This window comes from Acinonyx jubatus, chromosome A3 (assembly GCF_027475565.1).
Source record: "Acinonyx jubatus isolate Ajub_Pintada_27869175 chromosome A3, VMU_Ajub_asm_v1.0, whole genome shotgun sequence".
NCBI classification, from domain to species: Eukaryota; Metazoa; Chordata; class Mammalia; order Carnivora; family Felidae; genus Acinonyx; species Acinonyx jubatus.
This window is the reverse complement of record NC_069388.1, coordinates 131,894,894-131,911,827: the sequence shown is the minus strand read 5'-3', so window position 1 is coordinate 131,911,827 and position 16,934 is coordinate 131,894,894.

The window sequence follows — 16,934 nt, the reverse complement described above, 5'->3', positions numbered from 1 at the left end:
TGCCTCCTGGCATCTCCTGTAACTCAAAATCACCTCTTTTTAAATCCCGTTTCTTTGCTCAAGACTTTTTTAGAGGAAGCCTTTCGTTATTCCTGAACCCAGATATAATTTTTCTCTCTTTTAATCACCCCACCTCCACACCCCCCCAAAACCCTACCCCCACCCTCGCAACTTGTGCAAATCTCTACTGCTGATCAGACTCTGTGCTTCAGGCAGATTCCCGGGGCCGCCCTACCGCCGGACACTGGGGGCTCCTTGAGGACCGTCTGTGGAATGGAATGGAGACGACTCGCATCCCTTCCCCCGCACGCAGTTCCAGCTTCACACTGAGCCTTCCCCTGCCGACTCTCATGACCCAGAGTAGGAACCCCGGGCCCTGCCTTTGGGTTGAAGTTTCCTCCTCCCTGCCTTGCGTTGTCTTCTGGCTCCTGGAAACCGCCGGGCTTGCCTCCCAAGTGCAGTCTTGGAGGGCATTTCCGCTGGTCTTTGGGGCACCGGACGTGTGCTGGGTGTTAGAGGACCAGTAGAGCCGTAAGACCCCGTTGGTCCGGCGCAAGGGTGTGCTGCAAGGTGGGAAGACCGCAACCCTTCAGGGCAGGCAGGCCAACTCTGCCTGCCACACACCATGATTGTGCTTAGGCAACGTCCCTGAGCCTCAGTTTCTTCAACTGTAAAATAGGGACAATAAATAGCTATCTGTAGACTTCCTGTAAGGATTGAAGAAAAGCGGGGGCACTTACGGGCTGTCAGTACACATTGGCCATTACCGGATACCCAGTGCAGACTGGAGATTCGGAACACAAGCTCTGGACCCAGATTACCTGAGCCAAACCTTGCCTCCACCACGTGTTTATTGAGTAACCTTGGCTAAGTTTCCTCACCTTTCTGTGCCTCGGTTTTCTCATCCATGAAATGGGTATAATATGCTTAACAGTCACACAGTTTCTGTTTAGGGGAGATGAAAAGTTTGGGAAATAGTGGTGGGGGCTGCAGAGCACTGTAAATGTAATTAATGTCACTGACTTGTCACTTCAAGTGGTTTCAATGGACATTTTTATGTTACGTATGATTTATCACGATTTTACAAAGCTAATAATGTAATCTACCAAGAAGCAATGAATCATATGATGTGGATTATGTCTCAATAAAACTGTTTTTAAAAAATAAAAATACGTGGAGATAATATTTGGTGTTCAAGCCCTGAGTTAGGCTCTCTGCTGTCAGCATGGAGCTTGCTTTGTATCCCCTGGATCATTTGGATCTCTCTCTCTCTCTGTCTCTCTCTGCCCCTCCCCAGCTTACACAGGCCAGTTCTCTCTCTTTCTCTCTCTCAAAAATGAACATTAAAAAATTAATAATAATAATAATAATAATATATCTACCTGATAGGGTTGTGGGAAGGGGTTAAATGAGTCTGTACAGTACTTAGAACAGTGTCCAGGACTGTTGGGAAACACTCAACCAGTGTTGGCTAGCATATCAAATATACATCATCCATCATTTAATTTAATCTTTATAAGAACCCTACAAGTTAAAAAGTATTGTTACCTGTTTTATGGGTGAGAAAATTGTTGATGGAGGCACACATACCCTTCCTATCAGCTACTGGTCCTGTTTCTCCCGAGAACCCTCGTATTAGTCCAGAGACTAATACAAGCTGCAACCTTCCCGGTCCATTTGGAACCCGAGCGACCCGCTCGCCGTTGCCACAAGCCCCCACAGCACCAGAGCACCTGAAATGTGCCCTCGGTCACACACCTCAGCAGCAAGAGCTCAAAACTCCGTCGCTTTCCTGAGGAAGGAGAAGCACAACTGGGTTTGGGGATCTGTGAATGTTTGGGTTTTCTGGGGCCTTTTGCATTTTGTTTTAGGATCCTTTTTCATTACTGTTATTCAAACCACACAGAAATGTCTGGAATTTCCACTTCTAAGTTGGCCGCAAGTCACCTGACATGGACGGTGCAAGGTGACAATTGAAGATACTGACATTTGAGAAGCCATCGTGCTCAGAAACAGAAGGAAAGGTGGCCGTGTTGAAGGCGCCCCGGAAGTGATCAGGTTCCTGGCGATGGAGTGCGGAACTTGGTCCCCCAGAGATGGCACTGGGCACTTCTAGAAGAAGCTTTTCCTCCATGATACCAGCTCCCACATCCCTTCTTTTTTATTTTCCCCTATGTTTTTCGTGTGTGGGTGGAGTTAGACTTCTTTTTTACTTTTTTTGTAAGTGTAACTTTATTTTTATTTTTTTACAGTGTCGTATTAGTTTCAGGTCTACCATCTAGACGATTCCCTACATCACCGGGTGCTCATTACGGCAAGCACACTCCTTAACCCCCATCACCTGTTTAACCCAAATCCCCACCAACCTCCCCTCTGGTGACCAGCAGATTGCTCTCTGTAATTAACAGTCTGTTTCTTGGTTTCTCTCTCCCTCTCTTTCTTTCCCTTTGCTTGTTCCTTAAATTCCACATATGAGTGAAATCATATGGTATTCCCACACCCCGTCCTCAACACAGCTCTGAGCTCACAAACAGGAGCCTGGCCCTCAGCTGCTGGCAACACAGGAGGAGACGCTGGGCTCCAAGAAAGGGGCTGGCAGGTCTCAGAGGCCGAGGGGCAGGAGGGAAGGCAGCAAGAAACGGTCCACCCCTCTGTGCATGTCCAGCTTTGCCTGCCTCTTCCTAAAGTCGAATTCACATTGGACCCCTGGGGACGCCGGGGTAGGTCTGGGCAAGCCACAGGGGTCACAGTGCCAAGGGTCCCGGAGGCAGGATTCGAGCCAAATTCAGAAGACAGAGCAATGGGTACAGAGCCAGGGGGACTTCTGGCTGGTTCGTTTACCACTAAGAACAAGCCTAGGAGTTGAGAGCCGCAGGGTAGAGTAGAGAGGGGCTGCAGCAAGGGGGTGGGGCAGAGCCTGGGCGAGGTGGGGGCGGGTGAGCAGCCGTCCACACCGACGTGGGTGGAGTCAGAGTCAGCCAGGGACCAGGCCGGACCCCACAGGGGCTGCGAAGGCAGTCCTGGGTCAGATCACCCCCTCCAGAGCCAGAACAGCTCATTTCCAAGACAGGGCATGGAAGAGCTCAAGAGAGCCAGCCACAAATCTTAAAGCCACCCCAAATTTGGGATGGGTGTGCCGCAAAACCCAAAGACGAGTTTGGAAGGTCAAAATCCTTGTCAACTCTACCCACTTTTGCCGTAAAGTGAGAAAACGAGGGGTGAGGGCAGACTCCGCACTTGGCGGTGCAGCAGGAATAGCAGGGTCTCCCTGGCTGCCCGGAGGCCTGCTCTGGGGCTGGGACCCCAGGTGTGGACACCAGGCCGCCCCAGGCAGACGCCCAGCCCAGCTGGAAGGGCACATCTGACCCTCCGAGGCTGCCGGCTTTACTCTGGGGTGAACCCGATCAAGACCCCAAGGAGTACAGCGTGCTGAGTGCGCACCAGGGAGGGGAGGAAGTGAGCGGTCCAACTTCTGCTTCCCCTCCCCCACCGGCCTTCCTGGGGGGGGGGGGGCCCTTCCCCAGGTTCCTGGGGAACCTGGCTTTCCCCTAAAGGCTCTGCCTGCTAGAAGGCTGCCAGACAGGATAATACCAGCGGCACCTCCACGGCACAGACACCCTATACTCCCAGATCCACCCCATCTCCCGGGTCCCAGCTCATTGTCTCACTCAAGGTGTCCTCCAGCAGTGACAAATGTCACCATAGCTGCCAGCCCGCCGTAGCAGGCCCCAACCATGAGTGCCACGGAACAATGGCAGGGCTTTGCAGCAAGCCTGGGTGCTGCAGGGCCCAGGTACAACCAGGGGAAGCCCTCTGGTTCCCTCCCCGAAGCAGGGTTTTCATCCTGAGTCCCGCCCACCTCCCCCAGTTCCAGTCGCAGAGCCAACAGCTCCGTGATAAATACCAGTTTGGCACACTGCACTAAATGCCTAATCTCTCCACTTCTTGAACCAACTTGGTGTAAGGCCATCTACGTTTTACAGATTTGGAAACCAGAACCCGGAGAGCCAGCCAGTCAAAGGCAGAGCCTCGTTTGAAGCCAGGTCCACCTTTCAGAGCCTCGTACCCCTCCCCTTAGAGCTTCTGGCCTTGAGCAGCCCTCCTCACCCTCCTCTGCTCAGGGTCCACACTGACCCCCCTGGCTTTCCCAGAGCCTCACGGAGTCCCACAGGCCCTCAGGTCAAAAGCCTCCAAAAGAGATCAACCAGAACAGTCTTGCAAGCCAAAGCATGACTAGAAGGAGAGAAGAAGAAAGGTGCCCGTGGCTCCGTGCTCCCTTTATCCTCTGTAACCAAAGTCCAGTCCCCTCTGCTCTTCCTGTCCTGGCTCACTGGGTGATCTCACTGTTGTTATCCCTCTTTCACAGACAGGAAACTAAGGCACAGAGAGGCTGCCTGGACCACCCAGGGTGTTAGTAGTGCTAAGCACCAGAGCTGGGACTTGAGCCCAAGTCACATGGCTCCAGGCCTGTCTCCCCAGGAAGAGCATCGCCTGGTGAGACCGATCTCAGTAGCCATCCTGCCTGCAGGACAGCCTGTCTTCCCTCCTCCAAAGCACAAAGCAGCTGGGCCATGCACACTGACTGCTTCCTGCAGGGAAGGGGGAGGAAGGACGGCCGTGTGAAACCCCGAAGGGCAGTGTAGTATCTTTTGGACTCTAAGAAATTGTATCCTCTTCTACCTACTAGGAATAGTCCTGGAAGAGCCAGGATGGCCGGCTCATTGATCTGTAGACTCACGCTGGTCTGGGGGACGAGGTTGGAATACGCACCGGCCGCGGCCTCGTAGGACCATTAGGACACACGCTATAGCCCATTTCCTACAATCCAAGAAGAAACCCGCCCAGAGCTGGCAGGCCACCTGGCTACAGAGGAAATCTGAGCTAAAGAGACTTGCCTGATACCATCAGTGCCCTGGGAGCGTCCAGGGAGATGGAAATCAACCCCACCCCCCTGCCCAGCACTGCAGTCAGAGGTGGTGGGTGCTCAGACCAGATGTTATTTAATGGAATGACGAATATTTACAACACCTTTAAACCTCTACAAGCTGAGAAGTCACAGTAAGAATGAGTCAGAGAATGAAGGTGGTACAATGGCTCTCCTGAGAAAGGATGCCTGCCCCGTGACCCACAGATGGGTGCGACATAGCCTTCTCTGTCCCCTTGCCTCCCGCCCATCACAGGCCTTGTGACATGTACCGCCTCTCCAAGCTCCTAAAATTTCTTCACACCACTTTCTGGCTTTCTGGATGGCTTTGGAGGGAGCTGTTAGGTATGTGCTTTTTTAAGGCTGTGATTCTGTATTGTTAAAATCCCGCACTTGATAAAATGGCTGCTTATTTGCAATGAATCTCGATGTTCTAGAAGGTCCCTTCTTATAAATGGAAGCTGGTTCTTATAAATATTTGGTTAATTAGCCTTACTATTTAAAATAAATCGTTGCTCTCAGTTTTTATGGTGGTTAACAGTTTGTGAAGCAGTTTTTTTTTTTACATACATTACCCAGTGGCTGGAACATTATCCGTGTGTATAAAAGTTTATTGAATTGAGAATTGAATTATCCAATCTGATTTTCAGAATGGCTTATGAGGGGTTAGATTTTTGGTGGCAGGAGGGGCTGCTTTGTCAAAACAAAAATTTCATGTGCCCATAGAGAACAAATTTGGTCACTCCAAAATGTTATATAATCTCAAGACAGTTTCCGGCTCATTTCATAGAGCCCCTCACTCTCTAGATGTAATCACTGTCTACAGTTTTCTATGCAACCATCCAGAAATTTTTCATCTACACAGACACGTACAAATATCTCTGTGCAAAGAATAGTTGTATATCATCATCACTAGTTTTTGTGTTTTTGTTTATGTCAAATAGCATATCTTGTCATATTTTCCACACAAAAAGTGTCTTACTCATTTCAGTGGCAGTATAATATTCCGTTCTATAGTGTATCAGAATTTACCTACCAAGCTCTTACCTTGCTCACCTACCTATGCTCACATTGTCAGAGTATTGTTGCAGCACAAATCCCTAGAATTAGAAATGGAAGCCTTGGGGTGCCTGGGTAGCTCAGTCCATTGAGTGTCCTACTCTTGATTTCGACTCAGGTCATGATCTCAGGGCTGTAGGATCAAGCCTAGTATCAGGCTTGGAGTCTGCCTGGGATTCTCTCTCTTCCTCTGCCCCTCTTCCCTGCTCACTTGCTCTCCTTCCAAAATAAAAAATAAAATAAAAGGAAGACTCAAAATATATGCACTTGTGAAGTTGATATTTAATGTAAAATTGCCACCAAATAAAATGAAATCTAAATCAATTTACACAAATCTGGGGACTACCACCGAGAGCATTTGAGAACCCTATTTCACGACCTCATCAATACTGCAGACGACCAAACGCCCTCATCCTGGCCAATATAATTGGAAAAGAAATGGCATCTTGATCTGATTTGCAAGTATGAGTCAATAAAGATGAGCATCCTTTCGTGTATTCCCAAGTGACTGGTTTTTCATTTTGTCATGTAATGTAGGTGCAGAGAAGTTAAGAAGTAAGTTTTCAAATGTTTCTCTCCATAGCTGAGGAGCAAATACCTACACCTGATGTCAGCTCCAAGGTAATAACTCATAAGGAATTGAATGGAGGGGTTCACAGACATTTTCAGGCCAAACTGCATCCTACTAAATCCCTATGCATCTGAAATCCCTATGCACATGGGGCGTCCAAAAGGCAGAGAAATGGAGGTGACTGTTTGGTAACCGGACTGAACACTACCTCTCTAGTTTCCAGTTCTTCCCCCAAAGAGAGGGGGCCTAATCACCCAAGTGTCTGGTAACCTTCACGAAAAAGGACCCTGTTTTGGCAGCCAAAAGCAATTGGGTGGGGGATGGGCTAGGGAATCATTATGTCCTTCTCATCCCAACTGAGTGAGATTTGTCTCCTTTTGTTTGTCCTGATTTTCATTTTAACATTTTAATGTCCACTCCACCCAGGCGGTAATATTCATGTGGTCCAAAACTCAAAACAACATAACCAGGTGAACTCTGAGAAATCGGTTTCCACCTCATGACAGATCACCACCTCATTCCCCCCACCTTGTCCCTTCCCTTATAATCTCTCATCCTTTTATTGCTAATAATTGTTATCATTAAAATAATAGGGTTTTTCTCTCATTTTCCAAATTTCAAAATACATAACAGCGTGTTAGTTTTCTCAAATGATCTTTGACTTCTCCACCCTACTGGGCCCCACCCAGAAGGCATTTTCTTTCTCCCTTCTGAGAACCCCTGCATGAGGGACCTCCAAAGTCCTGCCCTGAGCTAAAAGCACAGCGTAGAAGAGAAGGAGCCAAAGTTCAACGGCTATAACAAATTGTTTTTAGTGCCCATGTTTCCCAGTAGGGAAATTGTTACTTGGTGAGTGGGTGCCCCATCCCTGACAACATTCAAGGTCATGCAGTCAAAGACATCGTAGAGATGTCTGCACCTGTCAGAAGAAAGAAGCGTTGGGTTTTTTTTACCATATCCAAAATTCCATGTTGAAATTCATTCATTCATTTATTCAACAAGCATACAGAGAGCTTCCTATATGCCCAGCAACATGCTGGGAATCACCCACAGAAAGCTGAACCCTAAATCTTTCCTGAATTCAGGGGGTTACAGTCTGATTGACACTATATATGAGACAAGGGCTGTCGCGCCCAGCTGGGCGGGTTTTGCAATGCACAAATTTCCCCACTGCACAGAGGCCCTGAGTCAGACAGATAACCAGTTAGCAGACAGACAGACACATACAAAGACTATCATTAGAAGCCAAGAGTCCATGGGAGGGGGCAGGTGGGGAGCAGAATGTAACAGGAACAGAGCTTCGAGAAGAGGGCTCTTGGCTGAATCCTGAGCGACAGCCTCCCCTCATTCACATGCCTGAGTGGCTTCCCTGCTTATCAGGTGTCAGCAAGGTGGGATTGATGGTTCTCAGAAGGGACGGGTATGCTGGACTCTGGGGCTGCGATAAGAGACCTGACTCTGTTCTGGGCTCTGCTGCTGACTAACTTCAGCCTTGGGGAGCCACTCGGCTTCCCGTCCACGGTCTTCTAAATCCCAAGATGGAACAGAAGGCAGAGAGAAGGTGGCCACCTACAAGGCAAGGAGAGAGGCCTCAGGAGAAACCAACCCCTTGATCTTGAACTTCCAGCCTCCAGAAATGGGAGACCGTAAATTCCTGTTGTTTAAGCTACCCAGTCTGGTATTCAGTTTTATGGCAGTTCCAGCAAACTAATAAATAATTATCTCTTGCCTCCATATTTTTCATCTCATTTTGGAGCATTCTGTGGCTGCCCTCATTAGAAGAGTGGATTCAAAGTCCTTATAAGGGCTGTCCCCCACACACGTCCATGCCTCAGTAAAAGAGAAGTTTGCTCCTACTGATTCAAGCACTGGTTATAGCCCATGGTAAATCCCGATTTCGGCACCACCTTGAGAAAGGGGAGATCTCTGCAAGGTGACAAGAGGGGTTCAAGTGTCAGCTGACCTGTGTGATGAAACAGTCTCAATTTATTTCTCCTTCTCCCCGCTGCCAACCTCCACCTGCCCTCCCGCCCCACCCCAGGTAAAGCTTTGCCCCAGGTCACGGCACACTTGACCAAGAACGTCCATGGTCATGTATTTGGAGGACATGATGTATTTCCCTTTCCTGTTCCATAAATAACAATGTGGCTATAACTTTAAGAGCGGGTCCGGGCCATCCACGGAATGTGTCCAGGCCTCTGTTTCCTGCCCGCTCTGAGGAGACACGTTTAGTAGCTTCACTTGCTGGGTGGCGCCCAGGTGGGCTGGATCCCTAGCCAGGAGCGTGGAGACGGTCGAATGGAGTGGGGTTCTAAGTGGGCCAGCGCCTCCCCTGCAGCGGGGCAGAGAGCCCCCCAGCTCTCCCCGGAAACGCCTTTAACTTCATTTTCCTCACGAGAGAACACCTCAGCTGCCAGGAGCCCAGAAGTGTCCTCTTGGCTGGGAAGCCAAGTTCATTCACTGCTAAGGCTGCTCTTCCCCGCAGGAAGCCGCTGGCCTGGAACGAAGGGTTGTAGACGGGCCGAAAGTGCATCTACCCACCAAAACCAGGAGGACATTTGGCAATGGCTTTTGCTCCTTTTAAACTTTCAAAAGATGTCATTTAGCCCAAGCTACAATGTGGGCTTCTTCCTTTCTGCCTAGCTGGAAACAATGAAGCCTGTTTCTCCATCCGGTGAAAACCCTTGAAAAAATACACCATAAAAACAAATTTTTATTTTTCCTGCTGTTATTTTATTGGAAAAAAAAACCCATAAAATAAAGAATAAAATAAGAACCCAAGACTAAAGTTGCCCTCCAGCCCATGCCTTCATAAAAATTAACGTTTCTCTTTATTCGAATGACTTTCTTCTAGATGCACGTTGAGATTCCACATACCAAAAAAAATGTTAAATAGTAAATAACAGGTAGTTTGTTTTTTGTCTTCATAACAAATGTGTTTTCCTTGGAAAGACACGCGGGTACTAACATGCAAATGAGCAGAAAGCAGAAAGGACGTGAGTCATGGAGTCACCAGCTGTCACTAGACGGCCCCAGGGCCTGAGAAAGGATCCCTGCTGTGCCCGCTTGTCACACTCCAAATCCCGATCCAGAACCACGAGATCCAGAACCAGGGTCCCTTACAACGTGGTCCGCACTCTGCCTTCAGCGACTCTATGCCCAACGTCCTCCCACCTGATTACAAACTTAAGCTGCTGAGGACGGTCCTATGAGCGAAAAGCTCACCCCCCCCCCATGTCAGAAATTTTCCCCTTGCACGTGTCCCTTCTCTCCTCACCCATATCTGTTCCGATGAGTCATTCGGCCAGCAAGCCAATTCGAAAGTGCTAGAAGCTAATTCTCATCCTTCCCAGGACAAGTGGTTTCCAAATATTCTTTTCTCTAGCAAAGCGTAGTGAGCACATACCCCGGATTGGGAGCGCCCGGCTCTCACCTCCTGCAGCCTCTCTCTGCGCCTGCTTTCTGGGCTGGAATTTCCCTGCGAGGGGTTCCCCCCCACCCCGCCCGCTGTGGTGCAGACGGCAATCTGGCCATGTGGATGCTGCTGACACCCACTTCCCCACTCATGCTCCTCCCTGCTCCCCCCTCGGGCTGCACAGAGCCCACCCGTGTGCTCCCCGCTGCTCCAATGGTCCTGCGCAGGGGCCTGCAGCCCAGATGCCTGGCTCCGCGCCTCGCTTCCAGACACACTTTTCAGCCTCATCCCTGGGGGACTGGCCCTTCGTCTCCTCTCTGGGCCCAGTCCTCAGCATGCCACACCCCCTAGCTCCACAGGAGCTCCCACTGCAGCCCCCAGACTCCTCCAAGCCAGGAGGGAGGGGACAGGAGAAGACAGTGGGCCCCCACCACATCCTAGGCCCCATGGCCCATTCCAGATCGTCACAGACCAAGTCAGAAGGGTGAAGCGCGAGCCTGGAGAAAGGGGTGAACCTTTCACACCACGACTCCACAGCTCCGAAGTATTCCAGAGTGTTCACACCGGGAACTTTTTCATCAGGCGCCCTAGAATCCTTTCCTTTTTTTCCCAAATAGTTCCGGCACAAGGCCAAACACACACACGGACACATGCACCTTACACAGAGACACACGCCCTCGGGGACGCACACACACTGACACCTTCGCCAAACTACATGCGGTTGTGTGTCCAGAAGTTGCAATACTCGATAAGGAAAAGGCATTTAAACGCTCAGACTAACCGGAGGCGTCGGGAAGGGGCGGGGCAATGCCCAAATCGGAGACTTAGGTCGTAATTTTGCCCAAGGGAACCTCACGCACTGCCAGGAGCATTTCCCAAGTGTGGCGGGCAGTCCTGCTTCCTGTTTCAGCTCTCCTCCTTCTCCCGCTTCCCCCCCTCACCCGAAAGACAAGGATACCTTGAGCATGCATCCATCAGTCTACCGGGAAAACTACCTGATTATCTGGAGACAGCTGGCACTTGGGAGTTACGGGCCCTAGAGAAGAGGGCAGTGGGGCTTCCTCCGGAACCTGGATTACAGAGCATCCTTGGAGCATGCTGGGTGGGCGGGGGGCGCTTCCGGGACCAATTGGTGACCAAAAGGTAAGCGAGTGCGTGTCAAGGTGTGGACCACGGGCGCACCAGCACTGGTGCGTCATGTGGTACGTGGCTGTGCGTGAGCGTGTTTACCGTGACTGGCCCTTGGTGTGAGCGCCTGTGCGATGAGGGTGTGAGCACGTGCGTGGTGACTGTGAACAAGCACGTGAGCATGAAGGGTGCCATGTGTGCTCGTGAGTGAGTGAGGTTGCAGGCGCCACGCGTGTGGTGTGTTGGAGGGAGGCTGCAGGTGGAGGGGTGAGGTGTGGATCTCCAAGTGGGGGAACGGCTGCACAGGAGGACGGGGCACCAGAGGAAGCTCCCCTTCTTGAGCCCTGAGCCCCAGCACCTTGGCAGGTTATCGAGGACCGGACAGGACCAGGAGGGATCCCCCACGGGATCCCTTTAGCAGAGCTAAAGCTAAAATCGACTGAGATAAAGACCACATGGAGAATCAAGTTCAGAGGAATGTCCCCAGTGGCCCATAAAGACCAAGCACAATTAGCAGGTCAGTGAGGGTCATGGAGATAAATCTGGTTCCACAATCAGGGGCATTAATGCAGACCTTTCCGTGAATCCCAGGGGCCATGGAATCGCCTGGCTCTGGAGGCGGAAGAATGGGTCAGACCCCAGCCCGCCTCACCGGAGCTGCGTGACCCTGCTCCAGCCAGCCAACCTCAGAGCCCCCTCAGTCTGGCCGCCTCAGACGCCAACCAGACTTCCCTGGGACAACGGTCAAGAGAATGGACTCAAGTCCACCGAGGCGCTGTGTCAGCCATCCTGTGCTGTGTAACTGCCTGCACGTTTCCAGAAAAGACCTGCGGCTGATCCTGGCAGAAAAGGCAGGTCTCTGCTGAGCCTGGAGGGCGAGACAGCAGACACGTCAAGGAATGTAAGAACCAGGAGGAGCGACAGGCAGGCAAGGAAGTTGCCAGGGAGGCCCAGGCCAGGGACCCTCAGGCCTAACGGAGACAACGTGTAACCCGACCCGTGACCCAGGGCAAGTGAGTGCAACAGGCTTCGCTGGATGGAAAACAGCCACTCAGCCCAACACGTGGGGCACACAGGGTTGGCGAGCCCTGACACAGAGGCCACTCGTGAGCCCTGTCGCATGGCCACGAGTCAACATCCGAGGAGCGAACGGTACACAGTCGATACGCAGTATGCGAGATACCATGGCTACACGATATTCCATGAGGATACAATACATGGTGAACACACTACGCGTGATAAACGTGCAATATATAAAACACAACGGAAATACGGCTTTGCCCTGCTATCGAAAGTAAAGCCTTCCTGCGAAAACTTCCATAAGCTAAACTGGCATGAAGCGAAGAGACAATTACCATTAATGTATATGGAGAAATTGTTGAGCTTTCCCAGACTCCCAAAATCACCTCTCTCAGGCTTTTCTCATACCTTAGCACACATCTTGCTAACAGATGCTCAAAATAGGTCAAGATAAATCACAGATGCTCACAGACACAGTTCAGAGCTCTGGAGGCCGGATGCTGAGTTGCGGAGTTTGGTTCCCGGGGAAGGCGCTTGGGGGGACCACTCTCCCTGCTCTTCTGATTTCTTTCGGTTAACGAGAAAAGTGCTAATGTGCATCCTTCATTAAGAAGGGAGTCCCTATGCGATATATGATGAAGGCCTGAACCCAGAGGGTTCCCGGAGGGTGGGAGCAGAAATGGGAGGGGTGGGCAGAGGTGTCACAGGGCAGACGCCAGGACAGGGTCACCCACAGGGTATGGGGTTTCAGTGGTCTCTAACTGGGGAGACAGCCAGGGCCACGGTGCCATCTGCAAGATATGAGGGTGTGAGTCTGAGACAAGTCAACTCTCCCGGCAGTGTTGTGTCTGCTTCCTCCTGGCAGCCTTCCCAGAAGCCCATCTCAGTCTCCTGGCCACTGCTGTCACCAGCGCGGGTAAGGAGGATCCACGGAGGCATCACGTGCCTACACGTGAGCTGGTTTGTAGGAAAACACATCCTGCTCTTTCCCACTCCGGAGGAAGAACCAGAAAGGCCCACATTCCCACCCCCTAGGTGGGGGAGGGCCGGGTTCAGAGAGTCCAGAACTGGGCCACGAGATCTCCCCGTGGCAGACCACATGGGGGAAGCCAGAGTTCAAGTCCACCCAGGGCAACGGGGAGGGCCTAGACTCAAACAGACACAGGTGCACAAGTGAAAGACAGGCTGAGAGATTGGAGGTGCCCTTGGGTCACCGCAGCCCAGAAACTCGCTATCTCCCAGGGAGACGCCATGCTCATGGGGACCAATCCCGGGGGCAGGGCTCATTTCTGTTTCCAGGTGAAAAGTTTTCTTCCTCAATCAGGTCTGCAGGATCCCACCAAAGCCATTTTTCAGCATCAAAACTCCTAGGGCCAGGACCCTCCTCTCCACACGCCTCTAAACAGAGGCAAAGGATCCGGGCTGCCTCAACAACCAGAGAAAGCAGCATCGGTCACCAAACACGCACCGGTTGTCCTCACAGGCTTCCACAGACAGGGAAGGCTGCCCTCGGCTGTCATTAACTTTCCAAGAAAGCCCCTTGCTTTCTCACCAACTTCCCCCTGGAGCAGCGCCCCTCCTCCACCCCCCACTTCTCCAAACCCACCAGGCTGACGTGGCCAAACCACCCTGACTTGGTGGGAGGGTCCCACAGCGACCACAGAAGAGCAGGTTTTCTGCTTCTGAGAGACAGAGCACAAACACCCTCTCGGGCTAACCTGCCCCAAGGAAATGATATCGTTATAAACGACTGACAGAACAGTCTAGGCCCCAAGTGCTCTCAGGACAGCAGCGGATTCTCATTAAAGGGCTTGGGTGTTGAGTCTCCGGCCCTCCCGGTGGCCAAGGTGGGCACATCACACAGTGGGTGAATCCACCTCCCTCAGGTGATGAGGACCCAGGCAGCTGAGGGAATTTACAATAACTGCGAAATGATTTTCACACTCTTCACACTCAGAAATCCCCAAAGATCCACGTTGGCAGTGATGGTGAGCCATCTATAGCCATCGTGGGGGATGGGAGGGCGTGGGCTGGTTACAAAACAATAAAATGGGGAGAATCTTCGTCTCTGGAAGAACACTGCATGAAAAAAAAAATAGGCTTTTTTTTTTTCACTTAGAAACTATGTCATACCTCTCTGTGCACTTTGAACATTTCACAGTTCAGAGACCGTGAACATCAATCCTACTAATATAGCCTAGCCTCATATATTCTGTTTTATTAAAGATAATTTTTGAAACTTCATTCTCTGCAAACAAGAAAGGGAGGCATGTGAAATATGCAGTCCACAAAGAATCATTCTTCAATTTAAATTTTAAAATTGAAAATAGCAATAAAATAGAAGGTAATTTTGCCCTCCCCTAGCTCAAGAATCATTCACCTGGACTCTTTGCTGAAACATTTTAAAACATTTGTCAGAGTGGAGGTGTGCTTGCCTGGTGACTGGATTCTCATAAACTCCTGAAGGCAGTAAAAATTATTATAACCCTTTCCAGAAGCAACAGAACCATATGTAGACCCTCCAAATGTTCTAACCCTTTGACACTGAAATCAATCTGCTGGGAACCTGCCCTAAGGAAACGAATCAGAAGAACAAAAATTCTGTGCACACAGATATCAAATATGTTTCACTGTGGTGTTTTCTATTTATTAAAAGTTGAATGCGGGGCGCCTGGGTGGCTCAGTCGGTTGGGCGGCTGACTTCGGCTCAGGTCATGATCTCACAGTTCGTGAGTTCGAGCCCCTCATCAGGCTCTGTGCTGACAGCTCAGAGCCCGGAGCCTGCTTCAGATTCTGTGTCTCCCTCTCTCTCTACCCCTCCCACACTCACACTCTGTCTCTCTCTCTCTCTCTCTTTCAAAAATAAATAAACATTAAAAAAAAATTTTTTAAGTTGAATGCAACTTAGATATTCAACATCTGTACATCAAAAATAAATTATGTCACATCAAATCAATAAAATATTACACAGTGATTAAAATGATAACTGTAGTAACAAAGAAAAGTTTCTTGGTATCATTGCATGGTAACCTACAGAAAATATGTGAATATTAGACAAGGTGAAGGAGGCACTTTCTCAAAAATGAACACAGTATTGAGTTCATTTTTTTTTTTTTTTTTTTTTTTACCTATCTAACTGTCCTTTATTTTGTTCCTGAATGTTCTCCGTCAGGGAACCGTTGTTATACTTGTTTTATTAGGATGCTGGAAATAGGAGTTTACTCTTCAAAAACTATTTCTGAGAATTTATTCTAAGGAAATTATCATACATTCATTGCTGTACTACTTCTATTTTTTTGATGAGAAGACTCTAGTAAAGGATAAAACAAAACATGTCTATCCAAACCACGGAACACTCAAATCAAAGCTATGATGTAGAGAAATGTTTCAGATATACTAGATGAATAAAAAGTGAATTACAAAAATCGATCTTACAGTCTGATACCTCTTCTTTCAAATATATTTTTTTAGGGGCGCCTGGGTGGCTCAGTCGGTTAAGCGTCCGACTTCAGCTCAGGTCATGATCTCACAGTCCGTGAGTTCGAGCCCCATGTCAGGCTCTGTGCTGACAGCTCAGAGCCTGGAGCCTGCTTCGGATTCTGTGTCTCCCTCTCTCTCTGCCTCTCCCCTGCTCGTGCTCTGTCTCTCTCTGTCTCAAAAATAAATAAAAACATTAAAAATTTTTTTTAAAATATATATATTTTTTTAATTTTAATTTCTTAACTTTTTTCTTTTATACAATAAAAATTATCTGAAAATGGAAGACATGTTCCCAGAGCTGAACATAATAATTTAAGCATAAAAACACCTATGAGTTAAGAGCTAAGACTGTAAAACTCTTTAGAAGACAACATAGCTATAAATCTTCATAACCTTGGATTAGGCAATGGTTTCTCACAGGTGACACCAAAAGCACAAACAAGCAAAGAAAAAAATAGGTCGATTGGACTTCAACAGAATTAAAACCTCGTGTGACAAAGGACATCCACAAGAAAATGAAAAAAAGAACCCACACAATGGGAGTGAATATTTGCAAATCATGGGTCTGATAAGGGGATAGCACCAGAACACATCAAATAACTCTCACAACTCAAAAATAGAAGGAAAAGTAACTCAACTTAAAAATGGGCAAAAGATCTGAATAGGCGTTTCTCCAAAGAAGACATGCAAATGTTGAATAAGCACATGAAAAGTTGCTCAACGGCATCAGTCATTGGGGAGATGTAAATCAACACCACAATGAGAAACTCCCTTTCACCAACTAGATCCTGGAACCCAAAGGATGGTTAATAGGAAGTGATGAGAAGGAGGAGGAGGAGAGATTGGAGCCCTCAGACATTGTCGGTGAAGATGTAGAATGGTGCGTCCACTTGGGAAACCAGTTTCACAGTTCCTCAAAAAGCTAAACTTCATTAGCCTGTGACCCAGAAATTCTACTGCAAGGTTTCTAGCTGAGAGAACTGAAAACATAGGTCCACCCAAAAACTTGTACAGGATTGTTTACAGCAGCAGATTCATGCTAGTCGAAAAGTGGAAGCAACTCAAATGTCCATCGACTGATGAATGGACAAATAAGATACGGTATGTCCACAAAATGGAATATTCTCTGCCAGTAAAAAGAATGAATAACTGACACGCTACATCCCAGATGGACCATGAACACATTATGCTCAGTGAGAGAAACTAGACACAAAAGGCCATATATTGTATGATTTTATTATAGGAAATATAGCAAATCCACACAGACTGAAAGTAGATTAGTTGCCAGGTTGCCAGGGCCTGGAGGGCGTGGGGGGAGGAAGGGTGACTGCTTATAG